Genomic DNA, 19,062 nt, shown 5'->3' on the forward strand with positions numbered 1-19,062 from the left:
GTTACACTGACTGTAAAGCCACAAATTTGAATGAATTCGTATGTGACTCTTACAATGATCTTATACAATTCAACAGGATAAGTGAAGCAGATGTGTTTAAAGCGCTAAAAAAAATTAAGTGTAACTTAACGAGTGGTCACGATAATATTCCGGGTTTTTTATTATCTGATTGTGCTTCGGTGCTTTCTGATCCCTTATCAGTCATCTTTAATTTAATAATAAATTCTGCCATCTTTCCCGATATCTGGAAACATTCTATTATTTCTCCAATTTTTAAGAAAGGGAGTAGAAATACAATTGAGAATTACAGGCCCATTTCGCTAATTTGTAACTTTGCCAAAGTTTTTGAATTTGTTTTACATAAATTTTTGTTATTTAATGTTCGTAGTAAAATATCTGATTGTCAACATGGATTTGTAAGTAACCGTTCCACCATATCTAACCTCTGTGTATTCACACAGTTTGTTTCAGAAAGCTTTGATGCTATGCTTCAGGTTGACGTGGCCTATACTGATTTTTCCAAGGCCTTCGACAAACTTAATCATGATATTTTGCTGGTTAAATTAAGTAATTTTGGGTTTTCTGCTTCATTACTTTCATTGTTTAAATCGTATTTATCCAATAGGACTCAGTGCGTTAAATATAATGGTCATGTGTCAGATAGTATTTCTGTCTTGTCTGGAGTGCCTCAGGGTTCGGTTCTTGGACCTCTTTTGTTCGTGATTTACATAAATGACATCGCAAAGAGTATTAGTTCAAACATTCTTATGTATGCGGATGATTTAAAAATTTTTAGAACTGTTTCGAGTATTAATGACTGCCGGATGTTACAAGATGATCTGCAGAAATTTCTATGTTGGAGCAATTGTAACTTTCTCCCGGTAAATTTTGACAAATGCTTTATTATGTCATTTACTAACAAAAATATCCAAACCTTGTATCCCTATGATCTCAATAACACCATTTTGACTAGAGTTGATTCTTTCTGTGATTTGGGAGTCACTTTTGATTCCAAACTCTCTTTTGTAAATCACATAAATAATATATGTGCCAATGCTCTCAAATCACTCGGTTTTATACTAAGATGTGGCAGTAGTTTTAGTGACTTTGATTGTTTGAAAATTTTATATTTTGCTTATGTGCGATCCAAGCTTGAATATGCAAGTGTTGTTTGGTCTCCATTTTCTCGGATTCATATAGACACATTGGAGAAGATTCAACGACGTTTTTTGAAGTACTTAGCTTTTAGGGCGGATGGTGTTTATCCACCAAGGGGTTCGTCCCATATTACTCTTTTAAATAAATTTGGGTTTAGAGATTTACATTGCAGACGGACTATTGCATCGTTGAATTTTTTAAAAAAGTTGGTTCATTTTCATATTGATTGTCCGGATCTTTTGAGTCGATTATATTTGCTTGTCCCCAGATTGTCATCTCGTTCTCATGATTGCTTCTATTTGCCTACTCCTCGCTTAAACGTTGTAAAACACTCACCTATATACGAGATGTGTACTTTATACAATTCGGAACAGAATGCATTTGATATATTTAAATAAATAGGTTTTTTCTTTGTATATGTAGCTACATTCAGTCTGTTTAACTTTGCCTTCGTGGGTTCAGCTGTTGGTCATATATTTTGCTAAGGTGGTCAGTAATTGGGCTATTGCCTGTTGACCATCACTGACATAATAATAATAATAATAATAATAATAATAATATACAAATCCAAAAAATATGAATGGAGTGATAGATCACAAGTACAGACTCATCATATTTTGTACATTTTAGATATGATTTATTTCACAAACTTTTGAGCTGACGTCATCAAGTTTTTGGAGGGGATAAGCAAATATTTTTTGACTAAAGATTTATGATGCTCTTTATAGCCTTAAAACATCTGCAACATTTCAAAGCATTCTGGTTAGCAGATTAAAAATTAAATTTCAAAATGTTGTTTTATAATTTTGATTTTTTTTCCAAAAATCTGGACGTTTCGGGTGAAAAGTCGATTCAGAGTTGTAAACTACATGTGTAGGACTATGTTATTTTATACAATTGAAAACCCATTTACTATGTACAATTTTGAAGTGACGTCATCGCATTAGTGGTGGGGATGATTAGACAAATTTTGGTTAGCGTTTTACCATCTACATGATATTCTTAATATAAGTACAAAATTTCACAACAATCGGTCGAGTACTTTCGGAGATTATCTGTCTAATAAAAATCCGGGGGCAGACGGACAGACGGACGGACAGACGGACGGACAGACAGACGGACAGACGGACGGACAGACGGACGGACAGACTGACGGACAGACGGACGGACAGACGGACGGACAGACGGACAGACAGACGGAAATGGGAGACCTATTTCTTCGTCTTCTAGGGGTCATGAAAGATCGAGAAAACGTAAAAGTAGAGAGTCAGCCGACGGACTCGATTACAATACTTCCTTTGCTTACGCTCGGGAAGTAAAAAGTGAAATAAAAAAATGTATCTGTATCTGTGCCATTAATTTTGTATCTAGATACAGATATTTTGTGCTTAATTTCGATTTTATCTAGATACAGATACTAGATACCCAAAAATGTATCTAGATACTTTATTTAGATATAAGTATCTAAATACTGCCCAACACTGGATACAGTAGATCCAGTGAAGTTAGTTTGGTTGTAATGATGTAACAAGTTCCAAATGCACAGCTCGATAAATGAGACAGGTAAAAATTGCAACCCAAACTTTAAGTCTCTTTCTTAAGAATAAAGTTCCAAAAAGATCAATTCCTGTGACTTGAAATGTAGCAGCATCTTTTACTCGATTCCTTGGCAGAGATATGAGCGGAGTGTTCAGTTGCTTTGAATTGAATCTTCTGCATCTACCACATTTGGTTATAACCGATTTTATGATCTTTCTTCCTCCCATGATCCAGTAGGATTCCCTCAGGTAACTCAAAAGGCTTTGAACAACAGCGTGACAACTTTTCTGATTAGTGTGGAAAACTAATCTATTTACAACTGGATGTGTACCTGGCAACAGTATGGGATATCGGAAATTTTCAGTGTCGTCTCGTTCTGTAATTTTGGTCTTTAATCTGATGACGTCATTGTGATCTCGAAAAGGTATGATGGAAGAAATCTGTTCGAGAGAATCAATTTTTAAACTTTCTTTCTGTACACACTTCAACAAATTTAGTTGTGCTTGTTGCAATTTTCTAAATTTTAACGTAGGATCTATTCTTTTACTGCTGGGATTTTTGGCGTGCCAAAATCTTATAATCCAACCAAACAATCTGACTATCTGCTCGAATTTGGAAAATTTTCTGTAAGTCCAAGAAACGTCAATTTTTTTGGTTGACAACATTGGCATTGTTGTGACAGTTTCCTTTCTCTCTTCCATAACTTTCTTTTCGTCAGTTTCGTAATTCTGTCGTGGCCAAAATCGTCTCTCTTCTTTTAACCAATTCGGACCTTCCCACCAACAAGAATCTAACAACTGTGCTGCTGTGCAACCTCTGGACGGTAAATCAGCTGGATTTATTGTACCAGGTACAAAGTACCAGTCGGCAGCGTTGGTCGCTTGTGAATTTCTTCTATCCGATTCCAAAGAAATGGTTTCCAGTTTTCAATCAACTTAATCCAAGAAATCAGTCCAAAAATGTGTAGGAATATCTTTACAGTTGAATGCTTTTTTTACAGCAGCAAAAAGTCTGGCAGCAATGATAGCAGCTAAAAGCTCTAGTCTTGGGACTGGAATCCTTTTAGTAGGTGACACTCGCGATTTGGCTTGTATAAGTTGAACAGATATTATTTGCATCATAAGAAGTGTATAAACTCAGCTGACCACTCGTAGGTTTCTGTGTGAAAAACCATCTAGGGATACTCAGTGATGAAAGACAATTCAAATCTTCAACCATCGTAAAAAGGATTCTTTTAAGTCTTCGAGAACTGGTGTAGTCCAGTTCAACTATATCATCCAAGTTCTCTGAAGTAACAGTTTCGGCAGTAAAAGTACGGGTGACACAAATCCAAGTGGATCGAAAATTTTGTTGGTGATGGACAAAATTAGCTTCTTCGTTATGCAACTTGTGTCAACTTGTTTCAAATTTTCTAGACAGAGGTGTAGACTGTCATCATCTCTATTCAAGATCATTCCCAGTACAGAAGACATGTGTTTTTCTTCGTAAGTAGGGTCAAGTATCGTGAACTCCCATAATCGTAGGTCCAACTGAGCTTCAGCAAAAATTTCAGTAGATCCTTTGATGAATTTTTGTAGCTCTTCTTGTGTGTCGACGATAGTTACGCAGTTGTCAACGTAAAAGGAGTTCCTCAAGTTCAAAATGGTATCTTCTAGTAAATTTACTCTTTTATCGTCTAGCAAAATGTTTAGGTGATGTTTGATAACTGCATTGAACAAGAAGGGACTACATGTGACGGCAAATACTACTCTGACATGTCGATATACCCTAAGCCTTTTATCTTTGTCATACCACAAACATTTTTAAAAATCTCTATTGGATGGATGAAGACTGATTTGTAGAATGGTTCAGTGATGGATGCGTCGAACACGGGTCGTAACTTAAATAGTTGTAGTACTTGATAATTTTACCACATGACGATGAGGTAAATAGTGAACTGAGGTACCAATCTCGCCGTCGTTAACCTCCTTGATTATACTTTGAAAAACTTGGTCGTATACGTTGCAATATCCATCCTTTTCCAGCTTATTCATGAGAATAAATTATGTGTTCTTTTGTAAAGTGGGAATGGGAACTAATTGCACGTAGGCTGTTAAAAAAAGCGTTAATCGTATTTTTTTTTGTTGTACTACTTATTTGCTATAACAATTATTTCTTACTTCCGAAGAACAAAATGAGAGAACGGGTGGGTGGGCGGGGCTAAGTTTTACATTTTCCTGCAGTATCTTTTATAAGCAAGCAATAACCCCGCCCACTCACCCCCTCTTCATTCCAGTGACTACTCTTAATATTGTTCAGTCCTATCTCAGCAAGTTTTAGCCCCCCCACCCACTCTTTTTTTTCTTAGAGGATATGTCATTTACCAAAATCAATGTTATCTTAACAAGTACTATCCGCTCTCCATTTTCTTAGAGGGTGTGTCGTTTGTCACAGTCTTATCTTAGCAAGGATTTTTCGGCTTTCCGATTTCCGATTTTTCAACTGTAGATGTCTCAATTTTTCAGTATTTCAATTCTGAGCTTTTTCAGTTTTTTTTATTTCTCGATTTCTCAATTTTCCGATATTTCGTGATACGATTTCTCAGTTTTTATCTTCTTCAGTTTTACGATTTTTAAATATTTCGATTTCTCACTTTTCCAAATTTTTGGATATTTCTTTCTGTTTTGGGATTTTTGCAATATTTCGATTTTTAGATTTTTGGTCTCCTAGATTTTTTGATTTTCCGATTTTTTACTTTTTGGATTTTCAATTTTTCGTTAAACTTTAGATTTTTCAATTTCGACTGTTTTATACTTCGACTTCTCAAATTTTCAACTCTTCGATGTTTTAATTTTCCAATTTTTAATATTCTAATAAGCTTTTCGATTTCTCGAGTTTTTAGTTCTTCTAGGTATACTTCAATTTTTCAATTTTTCGAATTTTTAAATATTCGATTTTTCCAATTTTTGTTTTTTAAAATATTTCGATTTTCAATTTTTTATGTTTTGTTTTATCGAATTCAGCTGTTTCGATGTTTTGATTGTTCAATTTCTCGATTGATTAACTTTTCAAGGTTTTACTTGTCTTCTCGGCTTTCCACTCTTCGATTTCTCGATGTGTCAGTTTTTGATTTTTTCGATGTTTTCCGTTTCCCAAAGTTTCGAATTTTCAGTTCTACAATTTTTGATTTTTCAATTTTTCCATTTTTTTAAGTTTTCGATTTTTCGACTTTGCTTTTTTGACTTTTCGATTTCCCAATTTTTCAATTTTTTCTTTTCCCAATTTTTGGATATTTCGTTTAATTTTGTGATTTTTCAGTTTTTCTTCTGTTTTTCAATTTTTCAATATTTCAGTTTTGGAATTTTTTAGTTTTCGACTTTTCGATTTTTCGACTTTGTACTTTTTGGATTTTCTATTATTCGTTTTTTAAACTTTAGGTTTTTCAATTTTTCGATTGTTTTATGCTTTGATTTCTCAATTTTTCAACTTTTCGATATTTTAACTTAACAATTTTTAAAATTTTAGGTTTTTCGATTTCTCGAATTTTCAGTTCTGCTAGATCTTAATTTTCGGGATTTTTTCGATTTCTCAATTTTTCGATTTTTCATGATACGTTTTCTCAATTTTTGTTCTCTTCAATTTTACGATTTTTAAATTTTTAAATATTTCGATTTTTCCATTTTTCAAATTTTGACGTTTCTAAATTTTCAGTTTTCCGATTACTAAACTAATCTTTTTTTTTTATTTTCGCATTTCTCGACTCCCCAAAATTTCGATTTTTTCAATTCTTCAATTTTTAGATATTTCAGGTCTTTTGATTTTTGAATTTTTCACTTTTTTAATTTCTCAAATTTAGTGTAGTGGATTGTGTCCCTGAATCCATGGCATTGACACAGTCTTCTGAAAATTGTCAACAATTTCTTGTTCGTGTTCTTGGTTAGACTTCCACTCTTCTGGATTCTCAATACCCAAAACATCAAGAGTCCATAAATCTGTCAATTTTGGTGTTGTTAACAAAAGTGACAGAGCGACAATGTTGCAGGATTTTTGTGCATCTGGAGGAGGAGTGGCAACTTTACCCATCAGAGTCCAGCCTAGTTTAGTTTTCATGGCAACTGAACCGAATTTTAGAATATGTTGTTCACCACAGAAGAGTTTTCTTGCTATATCAGCACCGATTAAGATTTCGATGGGTGCTTGGCTTCTGTCGTTGATTTTGATGTTAAGGTCTTGCAGTTCTTTCATCATTTCGTATACCCAATACATTAGTACAAATGACTGATTGGTTCAAGGCTTCAAAATGACAAGTGTAACTTTTATGAGGATTTTCCAAACAGACACGATAGCAATTATGAGAAGTGATTTCATATGAAAGACCCCCAAACAAAGCATGAATAAGTTCTTCTGTTCTAAGGATTTCGTAACCCATTTCTTTGGCTGCTCCGCTGCTGATATATGACAGGTGTAATCCCGTGTCCATAATTGCTCTTACTGGACGTGTGATATCTTTGCCCTTTAAATTGAGCACCAATGTCTGTAAAAATCCATCATAATATGTAGCGTTATTTAGAATGTTGCACAAGACTTTTGTTTGTGGAGCTTTTGAAGGTTCTCCTTTTGACAACTTAGGAGATTTATTTAGTTCAGTAAGAGATTTCTTCTTAGCTTCTGAGCAGTCGGAGCTGTAGTGTATTTCGTGGCAAAATAGGCATCGCAGTTTACTCGTATTCTTCGTCAACAATCCTGTAACTGTAGGAACGTCTTTTGGAGAATCTTCGTCGGAATTTGTCTCCAAAATCAGAAACAGCCAGAGCTACTCGTTCTTCACTTTCAACTTCTTTGTACAAAAACTCATGAGTCGATCTAGACGCACTTTTGAACTATCATCATCGTTAAAACATGTTGATCTTTCCCAAATTCTTAGCAAATCTTCTGGAAGGCATGATTCGACTTGGGGAAACAGCATAGCTGAACAAGTGTCGGACTACACACCTAGAGTCTCTAAAGATCGGAGTTGTGCTTCAATCTGGTCGTACAAAGAACTTAGCTTTTTCGATTTATTCACGTTGTTCAACACTAGTTGTAGAAGTTCACGTACGTAGACTTCATCTATCTCTAGATCTTGTCTTCCAAAATGTCGTGTTAAACATTGTTGAGATAGTTATTTCTTAGTGATAGATAACTTTCAACAATTTGGCGTGCTCGTGATTTAGGAGTCGTTGCTTGCATCAAAAGTTGTAACTTTTCTTCACTAGGAAGCGCCCGATCTTTGTGAATTCTTCTAAACTAGAAGCTATGGAATTATAATATTGATCTCTCTTATAATCTTTGAAAATATATTTTACGAATGTCATGCAAATGGTTAAACGCTAACCAAAATTTATTCGTCTTGATATACTTTATTAATTGAGTCTTACCTTTAACAATGTGTCGGCACAATATAACTTGGAAAGTGAGGAGAGATATAATACCGGCCTGATGATCTAGTGGTTAAAATGCCCACCTTGCAAATAGGAATTCCTCGCAGGCTGTAGCATTTTTCCTCGCTTTCCACAACATTATTAATTTATTTTAGAAATCACAAAACCGGTTGTTCTACGTATTGTAACTTTGTATAAGCTTTACAACTGTCGTGGTCATGATAAATTGCCAACTAGAATGTCATGACGTCATCACGCATCACAAAAAATTTCCCTTGCATAGCCTGTTTCTTTAGCTGAAACTTCATTACACACCCCTATTTTTATTTTAACTTATATGGGTTGTCATAAAAAAAATCAATTAACTCCTAAGAGTTTATTGAAAAATTTTTGGCATAACGTCATCGATTTTTTGTAAAAAATGAATAGGATAACTTAAAGTAATCAGCTTTATAATAAAATCTTTAGCAGATTGACATAAAATTTAGCATTCGTCAAATTTCTTCCTGTTACACTTACACTCGGAAGATAAAACACATAAATATCTAAAAATAAGACCTTAGATATAATTATACAAATTTAGTGAAAGTGTTCGAAAGTGCGATTTAAATAGTTAAAATAATATTATCCAACAGAATTTTATATTTTTTTTGTTAGCCTAGAAACCAGCATATCTTTAAATAATTCTTATTGAGCGGTATATCACACTGGCAGCATAGTGTTCTGGTGGAAGCAGTTCTTGAAGCATTTTTTTTTTTCTAAAAACTACTAGAACCGCCTGTCATTTTTCATATTTACACATACATGTCATATGTTTGGTAAACTTGTAAGCTTTAGCAGTAGTAATTTTTATTTGTGCTTAAATACAATTTACGTTGCTTTTATTATTAATATTGTTATTATTTTAATATTTAATACTGCCAGTGTTTGAAATATGATTCCATTCTGCAGTGCTCAAGTAACAGCATAAGAGGACCCGGCAACCATCAACAGATTTTTTTGTAAAATTGTATAATATAGCTATAAAGTTATAAAATGTTTTTTCTTGTATTTTGTTACACTAAAGTGTTACGTAAAGTAACGGGTGTTCAACTGAAAAAATCATCAAGTTGGCGTTGCTTTTTGGTAGAAGAAAACGTAGTCAAAAACGAATGTGTTTTATTAATCCATACTGTTGTGTATGATTGACTTTGTCAGCTGTCATCGATTGAATTTTAGCTTAATTATTTTAATTATAGACATACTTCACAATGTTTACAAAAAATCAAGCCCAACTTGGAAACTTTTTCAACTGAACACCCGATATGTATTTGATATCTTACAAAAATAAAATGAAAGGTTTCATTTTGTATGAAATAATAACCATCCTATTGAAGAAATATAACAGATAGAAATACGACAACAAATAAACGACACTAAAGCATGAACAATTAAAAAACGCATTGACTTGTTTAAATTTCTACACAAATACTGTTACGACTTCTCCGCAAATATTGTTTTTAGTAGCTACTCAAAGTATTACATACGTTTTATATTCGTTAGAAAACTGATCGCTGTCTGACCAACCTACCTCGAGACAAAAAATTATTTTGCATACTCTATTTTACATCGACAAAAATAATAAGCGTGATATAAAACTTGTAGCGAGATATATTTAATTAACAACCATAAATAATTAACAGATTTTTACTTTCATTGTGAAGTCATATTTTAGCGGTTCGTTTTTATTTGGATTCTTTCTTGAGCTGTCACCTAATTTAATTTCATACATAAGAGAAATTTCTAATTTTCGGTTCTTTAACCTAGAGGGGTTTTTATCTTCTTATTGCCCCGATAAAATTCACTATCGTCATAGAACTTTCTCCTTTACCTTGATGGCATTGACTTGTTTTTTGCAAGATTTGGGTTAATCAATTAAGTGACTCAATTTTTTTTTAAATGTGTTGTTGTAGCATATGATTTTGTGCTCCTTTTAGGAAAAAAACATTCTAATTATAGAGAATTTTTTTAATTATTATTAAATAGTGTGGATAATTATATCGCATCGAAAATGTGTAAATGATAATTAGGATAATTTACATAGTTACTTGTTAGTTAAGTATTTCATTCTTTAATTTAGATTAAACAAATTTTTAGACAGTATATGACGTAGTATATTTCATTATTATTTGCAATTCTCGTATGTGAGTACCTAAGTTACACAATTTTCACATAATATAGATGTTTCATATTGTTTTTATACGTTAATTGCGCACTTGAAAGAAATTTCTTACGTAATATCGTTGCTTTTTTGCTTTGATCATTAGAGAGAAGATTTGCATCCATTTTAACAATGCAGGTTTTAGGTAACGACCACCGATTTTTTAAATTTTTGAAATATTTAAGTACTTCATTTGAAAACTTTCGCATAAGAAAACAGGGTTGGTTGACGTAATAACTTTCACGGCGCCAAAAAGTAATTTAAACGGTTTTCAAATAAAATACGTAAGTGTGTGTGTTTATTTTTAGTTTATTTGCCAGATTTGTGAAATTTGATATTGTGAAGACATGCTACTGATCTAAGTGTAATAAGAAACTTTAAACTTGCCTGTTTCGACAATTTATTGTTTTTATCTCTATTAACTGCTTTTAAGGTAAGGTAATATTTTATAATGGTACAAGTTCGTTCACATTTGTAGTTAATAAGTTAATAACTTATTCATGATTTTTTTACTTGTTATCATCATTGAAACAAAACATTTACGGTTGTATCTGATTATTATTAAAACATCATTTCTCAGATGTCATCAATTTTGAAGGAAATGAAAGTAAGTAATAGGCAAGCAGAAACAGGTTATGCATTCTCTCTGTATGCATCAGATTTAAATACTTATAATATAGTACCTCCAAAAATTTTAACAGCTAAGGTTCAGACAAATTACATCTGAAATAATTATTAAAGTTGAAATTTGCTAAAATAGGTGAAGCATTTCAAACTGTCTTTCACACAAGTGGTGATAATATTAAAATATGTGTTTTATGATAAAAACCCACGTACTGTTTCCTTTGCGGAATCAAAAAATGATCTGCCTTTTTTTCAAACCGTCGTCTAGTTGGTGCCAATTTTAACCACCCCATCGTTATCATAGGTTTATTAGGTTTCCTCGAAACCAAATTTAAATGATCATATTTCTATCTATATTCTATACTTATAATTTGATGACTTACAATCAATTTAAACAAAAATTTAACATAAAAATTTGATAGTACAATTGTACTAGAAACATAATTGGTATTTTAGTGTAGCAAATCATCCGTGAAATGGATAGCATGACTATAATTTGCAAACAATGAGAACGTACTATTTAATTTACATTTTTTATTTACAATTAATTCCATATTTATCTAGATTTGAAGAGCTTATTTAATGTACCGGGTGTCTGGAAAATGGCGGATTAACTCTCTGCTACATTCTTAACAATCAGACACCCGGTATATAGTTCTTATCGTTCTACTAAATTAAGAAATTAAAAAAATATTGATCCTGAATTTGCATTAAGGAAAATTGTGTGCAAATTATATCGGTGTCTAAAATTGTTTACTTTTTTATTATTAATGTATAGATTACCTATAATTACATATTTTTCACTAGTAGCGTAAAAATGCTTGTCTTTAACTTGTGAATTCGTTTTTCTCCACCAAAGTCAGTAATTATATAATTAATTAAATTTCACCAAGGTTAATAATGGAAGTGAAGTTATTATTGACCAAGGTCTATAATAAATATTGAGTTAATGTAATTCTTGACAAACGAAAATTGGCCATTATTACCAGATTTTTGGAATTAACTTCACGAGGAATATAAAAGTGTTAACTGCCATAGTAGCATCTCAGGAGGGGCACATAGTTCACTGTCTGACACATTTCCTAAAAAAATTTTCATAAACTACGTAATCGACAATTTGCAATTACAAACCCCATTACAAACGTAAAAAAATAACGACGGAAAATATCAAAACCTAGTTAGATGATGTCAGTGATGTTATGGTACTTTTAATAAATTGAAAATTTTACAAATTTGTGTTTTGAGTGCGCTACTAGTGAAAAAAATTGTGTGCACGCCACGGTAGCGAAGACCATTATAGACCTCACGCTTATAACCCTCTAATCTGCGTTCGGTCGATAATGATTGTCTTCACTACCTTGCTGTATAATATACTATTGTAATTCTTATAACATAATTAATGTTAAGGCCAATTTAGTATGAAACATATTAATTGCTAAACATAACAGCGAAAGTATTTGATATATAAAATAATAAATTTAATTTTGCTACACGTTTAAATAATAATAAGTTAATTACCTCAACACGATTATTTTATTTAAATCACTTAATATACACGAATCAAATGAATGTAAAAAGTTAGAACATTATTTTTTACACTGAGTATTTTTTTAAATGTCTTTAAATTGAACTTTAACAAACTCTGAATGAAGTCTTTATACCTACAATGACTCATCATCATCAATCACTTCGATTGCTAGACTAACATGTGTTTATGAACACACTTTACACTTGTACGCTAAAAATTCCTTTATGTAACTTGCCAAATAACTATTAGCATTCATTAATAAAACATTGTAAAACTTTACAAAATATTTAAATAGTTCTTTCAAAAAAAAGTTCAAAAACCCAAAAATATTACTTTGATCCATAAATAATAAACATAACTTTATAGTATTGCAACATTTAAGCCCAGTGTCAATGAATTTTACCTGCTTTGTTCTCCCAGTACACAGGTATTTATTAGAAATATGGCGCATCCACCACTCATGGTAATAATAATGAATTAATTTAATGAACAACTGGTTCTTAAGTATACCAAATTTTCATTACTCATTTTTTTTTTGTGGAAGAGAATACTTCAAGATTGCATTCTGAGTTAGAAAAACGTTTTGAAGCTGAACTGTTCAGGATTTAAAATAATACCAAAATCAAAATTAAAGTATTGGTGAAAATAATTTTTGTATGTTAAATTCTAAAGTAAGCTTACACTGAGTAGTACACTGTTGAAGATATAGTAAAATTAATAACGTGTGCGTGCTTTAATTCCTGAGGATATCACGCCATTGGTGTCCGTTTATTTCTCCAACTAATAATTTAATTATATATCCCATATAAGTGGTCAAATTAGATTTTTTGTGGGCATTAAAATTCGACAGTACAAAAAACATTTTGGAAAAGTTTCAATTTTCCTATTATACTATTAAATTATAAATTTGTGATTATTGAAAATTTAATTAACCGTAAAACGGATATTTTATTTTATTTTTAACAGTAGATGTACTGTAGTCAGTCTGTTACAAAAACTTAGCAAGTGTTATTATTATTACTATGATATTTATTTCTGTTGTCAATCATTACACGTTTAACAATTTTAATTTTATACATAATATTAAACAATTGATTACTCATTCAGGTAATGTCTATATAACGCCAGGGTCAGATAAAAGATGAAAATGAAAAAATGAGAACAATCTAATTAAAACCAATTCTAATAAATTATAATAAGAATTTTAACACCTTTGACACACCAAATATTTTGACGTAGTCTATATGTTGTCAATAAAAACACGATCAAACACAGTCATGGATTTTTGAAGGTTTGTCTTTGATAGAATTTTCATCTTGTCAGATTTCAGATTACTGTCAATTTGAAAGTTTGTGTTTGAAGTACAACGATCAAATCTTTAAAAATCCATGGCTGTGTTTGATTGTGTTTTGTATTCTCTTTTCGATAGATAATGCACTGTAAATTTAAAATAATTAAACAAAACAAAACGTAATAGCAAAAAAAAATGTTGTAAAAGTTGCCAACGAAAGCCAATTAAATTTTATTCGTTAAATTATTGATATGTTGTTTATTATTAGTTGAATTTATTACAATTTCGTCCCCTTTAACAACTTTCGTAACAAGTTTTATGGTATTATATAAATTTTGATTTTTTTTCTGTTCTGACATTTACTTTATAGGTATAAAAATATATATTACATTGTCAGTTTGAGACATCGTCCATATAAATAAAATTATCATAAAAATGGGTCAATTAAACAAATTTTTTTTAATAGACTTATTAAACTACATACAAGTGAAGACACATGTTGTGTTTCTGTTTCGAGTGAGTTTCTCCCAATAAAATTTTCTCATGGCGTCAAGTATACTAATCTAAATAATAGTAGTGTACTACTAAAAACGGTACTAACAGCATTTTTCCACTCGAGACAAATAAATAAATATTATTAAGCCATTTGTTAAGTTTACAACAACCTTAAATCATTTTCAAGATTTTAGAATAATCGGTTTTGTAGTTTCTGTTAAAAAATTGTATAATTTTCAATTTTTGTCCTAAAATCTAGAAGTCTGCGGTAAAAAATAAAAGCGGATTAGCAAATCACAAGTAAAGAAATATTATTTTGTAAGATTCAGATAGGATTTGCTTTGCAAAATTGTAATAATAAATATTATTGTTAAATTTTTTTTGAAGTGTTTTGAAGATTATCACACCGATGGACCACAGATCGCCGATAGACAGACAGAAACTTTTTCATATTCTAGGAACCACGAAACGTTTAGAAACCATGAAATGGACCATGCGCCAAAAAGACCCTATTACAATAATTTTTTAATATTTCGCACATTGATTGGAAAAGGAAACATTATTAGCAAACGTAAAACTAATTTCCACAAAAGAAGGTGTAAAATGTAAATGAACGGTAAATTATCTTTTAAAATTCAGGTAAACGCCACAAACCCTCATGTAGGAAACGTTACCCATCCTAAATTAGGCAACAGTATTAAACAGATTAAAGCAAAACTTATGTATTCAGTTATTTTTATCCAAGAAATTTATTTAATAACAGTATATACATATATCAAGTAGAATATGCAAAACTAAAATTTTGATAGTAATTGGAGTGAGTATTTGATATCGCTAATGGGAAAGTATCATTTGACTTTTGACTTTATTTTCTTTTATTATATTTGGAGAATTAATCGAAGAAAAGTATTGTAAGCATTGTGAAATTTTTTGATTTCCTGACTCTTTATAAATTACAGAATACAAAAATTCGGCTGCTTCCTTCTGTCTGCCTGGCTTCTGGTTGTTTACTTATTTCTTCCTTCTAAAAAAAGTTGCTAGCGGGTTCTTAAAATTTTGTTATGAATAAATATGATTCTAAATGCATTTATTTATTTACCTATTTTTAACAAAAGGATAAGTGATATAACAATAAGATAAGAAACTACACACCGGAGTTTTTTTAAATGTTGGTAAAACACTGGAACTGATTTAATGATGATTAAAGAATTATAATTTATTTATTCGTCCCTCCAAAAAAGACAAAGGTTTAGTACGAAATATACTTGAAATGTACCATAGTTTACGCTTTAGTAATACGATTTTAGTTTCTATGTAGTTATTCAGGACGTGTCAATAAAATAAATTATTTAAATTATTTCCAATTTTCTTAGAAGTTATTTTACTGGTTGTTTAATATTCTACTTTGATTTTTGTTAGCCATCGCCCATATTAAAATTAACATTTCTAAATACAAGTTTTTGTGCATTTTTATTTAAAGTTTATTAAAATGGTTAGTAATGTTTTGAACTTTCTACTTTGTGAGATATTTTTACTTTCCAAGCTTAAACTAGGGTTTTCTCGAAGTTTCATAACCTCTATTAGAGTATGAAAAAATAGGTTTCCTGTTTCCGTATGTCTGTCGTTTGTCTATATGTCCGTCGTCGGTAGTGTGTTGACGATTTAATTAGATAATAATTTCCGAAACTACTGGACTGACTATTTTAAAATGTCAGATGTATTTTAAGGGCACTGTGTAGATGCCGAAACGGTAACCAAAATTTGTCTGATCGTTGCCGTCATTTTAAAATTTTGATAAGTAAATCGAGGGTATCAGATGAAAATTCAAAACAGAGTTACAATTATTTAATCAATTTTTACGTACTAAGTTTTACCCACAAAGTAAAACAAAAAATATGGTACTGAATATAAGTAAAAGTAGTTTTCTAATTTTCGTCAATTATTGGCCTTTCGTTCCATACCCTGTTTAAACCTATGCTGTTTTACATACTTCTCTGATTTACAAATACTCCTTAGACATACACATTTTTGGAAAAAAAATTAGATTATATAACAAAATCTTACAATATAAACTAGAAACTACAAAGTCGGATAGTCTGAAATCTTGCAAACATTTTAAGGTTATCATAAGTATGGTAAACCGCTAATCGAACTTTATACTTATACTTAGGTATCCCCTCAAAAAACTTGATGCAGGCGTTTTAAAATTTTGGCCAGTAAACCCTTTAAAATCTCCAAAATCGCGCCAAATTTAAAATCTCGACAATTTCAAAGTTATAAAAACACGAATCTTAACAAGTTTATTTGGAATAGTAAGTGTTGCCGATGAAATGAAATATCTTCTTGACAACTACTCTTTTGTTTCGAATTACGACACCACCGTACAGCACAGCTCACTGGCTTTTTGGTTCAAAGTTAACTTTTAATATTTTAATTTATTAAATACTATCGTAACAAACACGACACGATTGGCAATATATGCCAAGAGCTAGGTTCAATAAACAAAACAAAAAAATAATAATAATAATAATAATAAGCCACACTCAGCACCCAACAAACAGACGTTGCTACTACTGACTAGAATTTAGGGTGATAGCGGGTCTATACATATTTAAAGTCTCTGGTGGACACTCTCATAAAATTTTATTCTCGGATTATGAGGGGTTTCAAAGGACGGGCTCTATCGGTTACCTGTTATAGATTTCAGTAAACCAGAAAAATGGCTAAAGTTTGTTTGACCACAAATTTTAAATATTCTGCCCCTGTTTATTCAATTATTTATTAAGATATTTTACTTCTGTAAAACGCAATGGATTTTTAATACAATTTCTACTAATGTACCTTTTTGCCACCAGATACCAGATAATCTCTTACTCACTACAATTTTAACGCGTTGTAGTTTTTTTTGACAACAAAATTTAAAAAACGGAAAAGCAATTTGGGTAGGGTTTTTTACGCTCATTTCAACGGTGTGAAATCTATTACAATCGGACCTATACTTTTGGCAAAAACTTAGGCAGAAGTTTATATGTATTTCCCTATGCTGAAATATACTTTAGCTCACCCTTAAAATGATGAAGAGCGTATGTATATTGTGGTTATCTGGTTTCTTAACAAATTCTGTGCTAAACTCATTTTAGATTTTAACTCTACTTTGTGCAGACTAACCAGGTATAATTATCCCAACAGGACAGGTAGATGATTCGTAAAGAAAAACAAAGAATATTTTTGAGTATTTGGGTTAAAAATAATTGCAAAAAGTAATTGTAAAATGACCGAATTACTCAAAGAAAGTAATTAACACTTAAAAATTTAGAATAAGAGAATTTCTTTCTCAATTAGATTCCATAATTTTTTAAATTTACTTTATTATTATTAGCATATTAGTAACTACATGGTGAAATATTTCATTTTATGGTAACAACTAAGATCACACGCTTCACCTATTGGGTAATACTTGGATCAGTTTTATTGTTAATTATACATTAGAATTTAATTAGTTAATTCTGGAGTAGACTTTGCTTAGGGCAGTGCTGCTACCGCCGTTACACTAGAATACCATTTGCTAAGAAACCTAGTTCTTCTAAACTATATTGCAACCATCGCAGACAAACTCAACGGAAGCACAAATCTTAATTTTAAAAATACTAACAGTAATATTTTCATGCTCACTTTGAGTAACATATGCATAATTATCAGGTATTTACTCATTAAAGCATTTACATTCCTGCAAAAATTGGTTCAAATTATCATAAAAATTAGTCATAGCATGTTATACTTTCCTTTCGCCGAAATGCAGACGATATTCTACAGTAATTATCACTTTCAACTAGCAACAAGCACATGTCACACATGTAATTCCTCGTGAGATAATAATGTTATTTTGTTTATTTTATACTTTTTATACATAACTTTTTTCTTAAGAATAAAACCGAACAAACCAGTTTTCTTTGAAAATTCTACACTGACCGATTAAAATTCGTTCTTCTTTACTTTCATCCCAAATGCACTTTCATTAATTAGTAAACAAATATCTGTTTCGACTAATAAATAATTTTGCAAAACTAAATACATATCATTCACGTGAGAAATTTTCCAGATTTTCAGTGCAAAGAGTGTTACAGTGTATAAATAAAAAAGTAGAGTTAGTACATTAATCTCACACCGACAGTTTTAATACATTGCATAAGATGCACTTACTTTTTTTCGATTTAAAGGAAGTACTTAACACCATTAGCAAAATAATAATGTGTTCTGCATCCGTAACCGCACACTAACATAATTCTCTACTTTTAAATTTGCGCGTAATATACAAAAGCAAAAGAAATAAATACAACAACATAACAATTTTCCGCTTATAACAAGCAACAATTACCTCTAAAGAAGTGGTCGAAAAAATCCAAAATCCGTGTTTGCTGGAAAACTAACTATACAATTCTTCACTCACTGCGAAATCTTCTTAACTTGACGCACTATTCAAGTTGAAGACTACACACTTCCAGTCGCTATCGGCGAACTGGTGATGACAGTTGTTGTATATCAAAGTCCGAGAAGACTTCTTGTGCAGTGGGGTCCCCTACCAAAGAAAAACGGCACGCGCCACTGACCAAAAGCATACCCACGCAGACCGTTCGCCGAAATTTTAAATAAAAGACTTTCACACTTGCCGATTCGCTTTTCTCAGTCAAAATATGGCGAGAGACGGTTAGAAATCGGGGAGGAAAAGAGTTGCTCTCAAACTATTATAATAATTAAGTCCCTATTGAATAGCTTCAACAAGTGAAATTGCTGTCTTGCTGCAATCCATCTGTTCGCAGGTGTATGAAAG

At 31.4% G+C, this 19,062-nt stretch overlaps 1 protein-coding gene across 2 annotated transcripts in view; it reads right to left on the bottom strand.

Moving 5' to 3' along the window:
* The window catches only part of LOC135136273 (mucin-2-like), a 49,909-nt gene extending 31,154 nt beyond the window's left edge, over positions 1-18,755 (bottom strand). For both annotated transcript variants that reach the window (XM_064065481.1, XM_064065480.1), the window contains exon 1: positions 18,610-18,755. The gene's annotated coding sequence lies outside the window, so the exon portion shown is untranslated. The remainder of the gene's footprint in view (positions 1-18,609) is intronic.
* Positions 18,756-19,062: the final 307 nt, after the last annotated feature.

Source organism: Zophobas morio, unplaced genomic scaffold (genome assembly GCF_036711695.1).
Source record: "Zophobas morio isolate AGI-343-1 ecotype UQ-CSIRO unplaced genomic scaffold, CSIRO_AGI_Zmor_V1 ptg000026l, whole genome shotgun sequence".
Classification (NCBI taxonomy): Eukaryota; Metazoa; Arthropoda; class Insecta; order Coleoptera; family Tenebrionidae; genus Zophobas; species Zophobas morio.